This window comes from Dermacentor andersoni, chromosome 2, assembly GCF_023375885.2.
Source record: "Dermacentor andersoni chromosome 2, qqDerAnde1_hic_scaffold, whole genome shotgun sequence".
Lineage (NCBI taxonomy): Eukaryota > Metazoa > Arthropoda > Arachnida > Ixodida > Ixodidae > Dermacentor > Dermacentor andersoni.
In genome coordinates, this window is record NC_092815.1 from 127,868,041 (window position 1) to 127,873,918 (window position 5,878).

Below are 5,878 nucleotides of genomic sequence, written 5' to 3' on the forward strand. Positions count from 1 at the left end.
GCAATTGCCAACTCTGATCTGTCTATTCTGATCAAACCGGCGTATGAAGGAGTGGTAACTACGTATGTATGCCACCTGGAAACAGCCGCTGCGTAAAGATTGTGTTCAAGGGTGACACCATCCCTTCGCATGCCAAAGTCGGTCGCTTCCTACGCGTCCTTCAACCATTTGTCCCCATTTCTTTGGCCACAAGTGTTTCGGGATTGGGCATATCAAAGGTGCCTCTGCAAAATCTACGGTGTGTCCCCGTTGCGCGGAGTCGCATACTGCCGACGTGTCTGCCGCGCAACAAATGTTAGGTGCGGTAACTGTGATGGGTCTCATGAAGCCACCTCTAAATATTGCCCTCGTATCAAAATAGAAGTTGTTATCCTGAAACAAATGGTTAGGGATAGCTCATCTCATAGTGAAGCTTCTGAAAAGATCCGGCAATGACGTTGTCATCGACGCAAGCGTACAACGCAAGGTGCAGTTCATGCACAGATTGTGCCAACGACATCAGCTTCTAGTACAAGCAGATCCGACATCCCAAAGAGGCCTCAAACGGAAAAGTCTTCCTCTTAAGGAGAGTGGCTGGCACTCCTGAGCGCCCACTCTTCCAAGGAGCCCACACGCTTGATCCTTCCACTGAAGCAACCTTCAGTTAGTGATGTGCCATCAGTAGACCGCCAAGTTATTCCGATGCTGCATTCCCTAATCAATGTCATCACACTAATGTTGGCCAGCATCGAAACTCCATCCGCTCGAAGGAGACTGGAAGTGCTGGACTCGCTGAACCCAATCCTAGCAACCCTCGAGTGAACCATGGTTAACAATCACTAGTCACTTCGTAAGGAGGTCAGAGATGCATCAATTATTCAGTGGAACACCAGAGGCCCAAGGTCTCGCATTGCTCATTTTCGCCAATTTGTCCATGTTAACCGTTTTTTAACCATCGCTATCTACGAACCAAAATTATGCTATCCGATCAGATTATCCGGCTACGAGTCAATTACGTCCTCAAGCAACAACGAAAGTACCAAGGTCGTCGCCTTTATTCACCGTGAGCTTACTTACGTCGTCCAGTCTGTGCAACCTCATGACGACAATCAGTATGTACGCTTAACAGTCAAAACAGAAAGCTCGCCTTTACACTTGTAGGTGTTTACCTGTCTCCATCACGCCCGTTTGACATCAAAGACTACAAGACGTAATAAAAGAATATCCTGTTCCTTCGATTATTACAGGGGACTTTAACGCTTATCACTCCATTTGTGGAAGCTCAAGAGCTAACGCAGCGGGACGAAGACTCGCTTCATTTGTCTCTAATCATGACCTCTTGCTGCTGAATGACGCTAGCCCTACAATTCTACGGGGTACAGTGTGCAGCAGCTGCATGGACTTGACCTTTGTACCACGCCGCTTTGCCACGTGCGTTACGTGGTTTTTTGGACATTAAGACACATGGGAGTGATCACATCCCCACTTACCTTAAGGTGGACGGGATGCCTAACACTCCATCCGCCTACCCCACTACGAAGAATAGATTGGCCTGTGTTTAAAACCCTACTGGAGGACGCTTGTCAGAAAGGTCTGTCCTACGGACTGCAAGAATCTATAACAAAAGCGGCGCAGTCCGCTATACGCACGTTCATGTGCTCGCCGATGAACTCGCAATTCGACCTAGAGCAGGAGCGACTTCGCGGAATTCGTCGTCGCGCCGAACGAATATACAGATGCACCAAGTCCATTCATGGTCTAAAAACAGCCTGTCGCACTCAAAGGAAAATACAACGGCGCGGGGATAAACTGGTATCCGAGTGATAGAGAAAATATTGTGAGTCCCTTGACCCCCACAAGCCATTGTCTCATATGGAGAACTCTGCGAGGCCTACGTTATGTTCCGTAACAACGCTTCCCATTCCACGCCCTAGCGCTCTTCCTACGCCATAAAGACTTCGACATAGTGGAAAACTCTTGTGCTATAGAGAGAGATAAGATAATGCAGAGAAAGGCAGGGAGGTTAACCAGAGGTAGTTCCGGTTGGCTAGTCAACGGGCACAAGTTTCCATACATTTAGTTACTTTCCCGGCCCACGAGATTCCAGCATGGGTCTGCCATTCACCGCGCAAGAGCTCGACACGGCACTTGCCATATGTAATCAGCCATCATCACCTAGCCCAGATGGTATATTTAACCGTGTATTGTGCCACTTCGGTGAACAGGCGTGATACGCATTGCTGCATATCTTCAATGAGTCCTGGCAGGCTAGAGACGTTCCTCAAGAATGGAAGACTGGACGCCTGGTACCGCTCCTCAAACATGGCAAGTCTCCTCTAGAGGTTACTTCTTATCGCCCAATCACACTGGCAAGTTGCATTGGGAAGGTGATGAAACGAATGATCCTTGCCAAACCTGAATGCTACCTTGAACGCTATGAAGTTTACCCAGATATCATGGCTCGATTTCGACGTCTCCGATGCTCCATTGACAACGTCATCGATTTGTTTACGTGCGTTCAACATCAAAAGGCGTGCAAGCGATTATCTATCGCCATGTTCCTCGACATCAAAGGAGCATATCACAAGGAATGAGCAATACGGCATGAGGCTATATTAGAGGCTCTAGAATTGGTTGGCCTCGGCGGTCGACTTACAGTTGGACACACAGTACTTACATATGCGATATCTCTTTGTGAACACCGAAGACGGCACAACTGCTCAACATTATACAGACCGAGGAGTGTGCCACAAGGTGGTGTGTTGAGCCGAACTCTTCAACCTTGTGCTTATTGGTCACATAGAATGTCTACCAAATACGGTGAAGTTGTCAATCTATGCCGATGACATCTGCGTCTGGGCATTTGGTGTGACGCATCCGCAAGTGCATGTAAGGTTGCAAAAATCTGCAACGTTGATATCGACGTACCTTGAGAACAAGGCATCAGAATTTTTCGAGATAAATGTGCATTGGCGGCATTTTGCTGGAAGCCAGTGATTCGTACACCGTACCCATCGATGTACAAACTATCTCTTATGTAAGGGCGCACAAGCTTCTAGGGGTAATAATCAACCGTGACGTCTGCTGGAGTCCCCATGTGGCCTACCTAAAGAACCTCCTGACAGCCATCTTTCATCTTTTCAAGTTTGTTGGAGGAAAAGTCTGGAGTGCTTCAGTATACTTCATGATGCAATTGTACCGAACGCGGTTGCTTGGGTATCTCAGGTACAGCTTGTAAGTTCTGACCAATAACTGCAGAACTAACATCCGTACACTCGACAATGCTCAGGGCCAGGCGCTTAGGGTTGCCCAGGGCTGCCACAATGTACATCAACATCCGAAACCATTGCAATTGCACATGACTACCCAGCCAAGATTCACATTGTTATGGAAGCGCTCAGAGCACACGTCGGGGACATTGCTCGCGCCCCTCTCCACTATCTCGCCTCACTTTCAGAAGACCACCTACGTGCCTCTTTTTTTTTTCAGACGATACTGCCTTATCATGTACACCTGCCATCATATTACACAGCAGCAGCGAGAGTCGTGCTTCCCCTTTGGTGCTTGGCTCAGCCACAAGTTTCACTGACAGTACGCAGGATTCAAACGAAGGCACAACTCTCATCAGCAGCTCTCGAGCAACTTTCGTTGTTCTCGCTGCATGAATAATACAATGATCATACCCATATATGCAGTGATGGTTCAACCGCCGTCGACGGATCTGCAGGATTAGGAATTTTTCCTGCGATAGTCAACATCTTCAAGCTGAAGAAATCGCACCAGACTTCAGTCACAGCCACGGAGCTCTTCGTAGTGCATTCGGCATAATTCGACATGAACCACCTTAAATGTGGACCATTTTCAGCGACTCTAAGGTCTTGTTGCTTGCTTTGCGCCTTACGCCACGGACCCTACGAACTAGTGCTACAAATCCGAGTGATCTTTCATTACCTCGTCGAGCCATGACATGACGTCACATTTCAGTGGCTCCCTAGCCACTGTGGCATAATGGGTAATGAACAGGCCGATGAAATTGCTCGATCTGCTCATGAGTATGGCATGCAGGAGCCAATCTCGCAGCCAAGAACAGACGCTGCTGCGCAACTTCAAATGCTTGTATATGATGCCTTACAATTGTTGTGGGACACACCTAGTTTCCAGAACACGCGTCAACATTGACTGGACACCTGTCTACAACTTCAGCCTTCACCTGGATTATCCCGGCCCGAGACAACGGTACTTTACCGATTGTGGCTTGGCGTCGAACTTTCGAAGTCGTTTGCTTTCCGTATCGGATGGGAGGATAGAGCTGCGTGTGATCACTGCGACGATGAGGAGACTATCGAACATGTTATTTGTCATTGTCCGCGATACAGCGTGCACAGGCCGTCACTCGCGACCGGCCTTTGTTGGAGCGGACAGCCCTGGAATATCGACCTATACAGTCGTCACACCACAAGACGGTGAAGGCGCTCTTGAAATTTTTGCGCTGGAGTGGCCTATTGGAAAGACTGTAGTTCTGTAGTTCACGACCTTCCCTACATGTTTTTTCTGTTAGCTAGATTTTTCTCTCCACTCTTTTTTCCGTCTTTCATTTTCCCATACCCTTCCCCCAGTGCAGGGTAGCAAACCAGAATATCATCCGGTTAACCTCCCTGCCTTTCCCATCCCGTTTATCTCCCGCTCTTATTTCCGAAGTACTCTCTGTGGAAGTACGTTAGACTGTCTTGATTTAGTCAGTTATTTATTCAAAAATTCAAACTTGAATCACGGAATATGCGCTGTGCAGCAAGCGAAGAAAAAATTCTCAGCGTTCGAAGAGACCGGCGCGCCACGCTTCTCGTCTCGCAGGCCACGCCCGGGGTTCTCGGGAGCGCTACTGTATGGCGCAGCGTGTCCAGAAATAAGCGCTACAAAGATCCCGGCTGCCGCATTACGCGTTTCTCAGTGTTCACAAGCACCGGCGTGCCATGCTTTTCGGAGGCCACTTGGAGAGCTCGTGGCGGCGGCGCTGGATGGCGCTAAGTGCTCTTAGAGAAGAGCGAAGGAATAATCCCACTGCAGTACACACTTCATATATATTATTTCGATGGCGGCAAGGCGTTTCGTCGCCATATTGATTCAATGATAAACGAATTCCCGTCAACAATCATCGTGAGAAGGCTTCGGCCAAATTTTATTTTGTTTGCGTTTCAAGTCGGGACTCTTGTTCATGTAAATAGCACGGATACTATTTATTGGCAGCTTACATTCGTGGAGCGAAGATTGAAAGAATTTGAGTCTCCAGTTACAAAGCCTCATATTACAGCGGACTTCCTTATTGCGTTGACTCGATTGCGCAGTTCCTAACCACCCTCACTTCAATTCTAGTTCACTGAGCCATTTTTTCTTATAGCGAAACTGTGTATGGCTAGGTTCTGGAAAAAACTGCGTGCGTCTACCGAGCAGCGTAGATCGAGAATTTCTCCCCGAACGTGCGCTGATCCTGAAGATAGTGCAATACCGGGCTGACCCGCGGCGGAGGTGAAGCAGGCTTTAAGCACTCCGCCAACCTGCAAAAATGAGTAATATCTTAGGTCCACCTACGACCCCCATCAGATATTAAGCTCATAAAAACAGATACTTCACTTTTACCCGCGTCGGCCATGTCTACGTTAGCACGGCCCTCTCTTTGTCGGCCTTCCAAGCGCTTGCGTATCTCCTTTCATTTCCTTTCATTTTCCCGCAGTGGCCGGCCCGTAAGCGTGCTGCCCGCAAGAATCGCCAGGTGGAAAGAAATGCGAACCGTCCATGTGGCCCCGACCCCGCAAACTTGGAAGGTTTCACCCGAGCAACGGCCAGGTGCCAGAGGTAGTTTGTGGGCAACCAATTCTGTGCGGTCTGAGTTGTGTGTGATGGC

The 5,878-nt window shown here is 48.7% G+C and overlaps 1 pseudogene; it reads right to left on the reverse strand.

Annotated features, from left to right (window-relative positions):
* Nucleotides 1-5,448: 5,448 nt before the first annotated feature.
* LOC126541074 (U2 spliceosomal RNA) lies at nt 5,449-5,626 on the reverse strand (annotated as a pseudogene).
* Nucleotides 5,627-5,878: the final 252 nt, after the last annotated feature.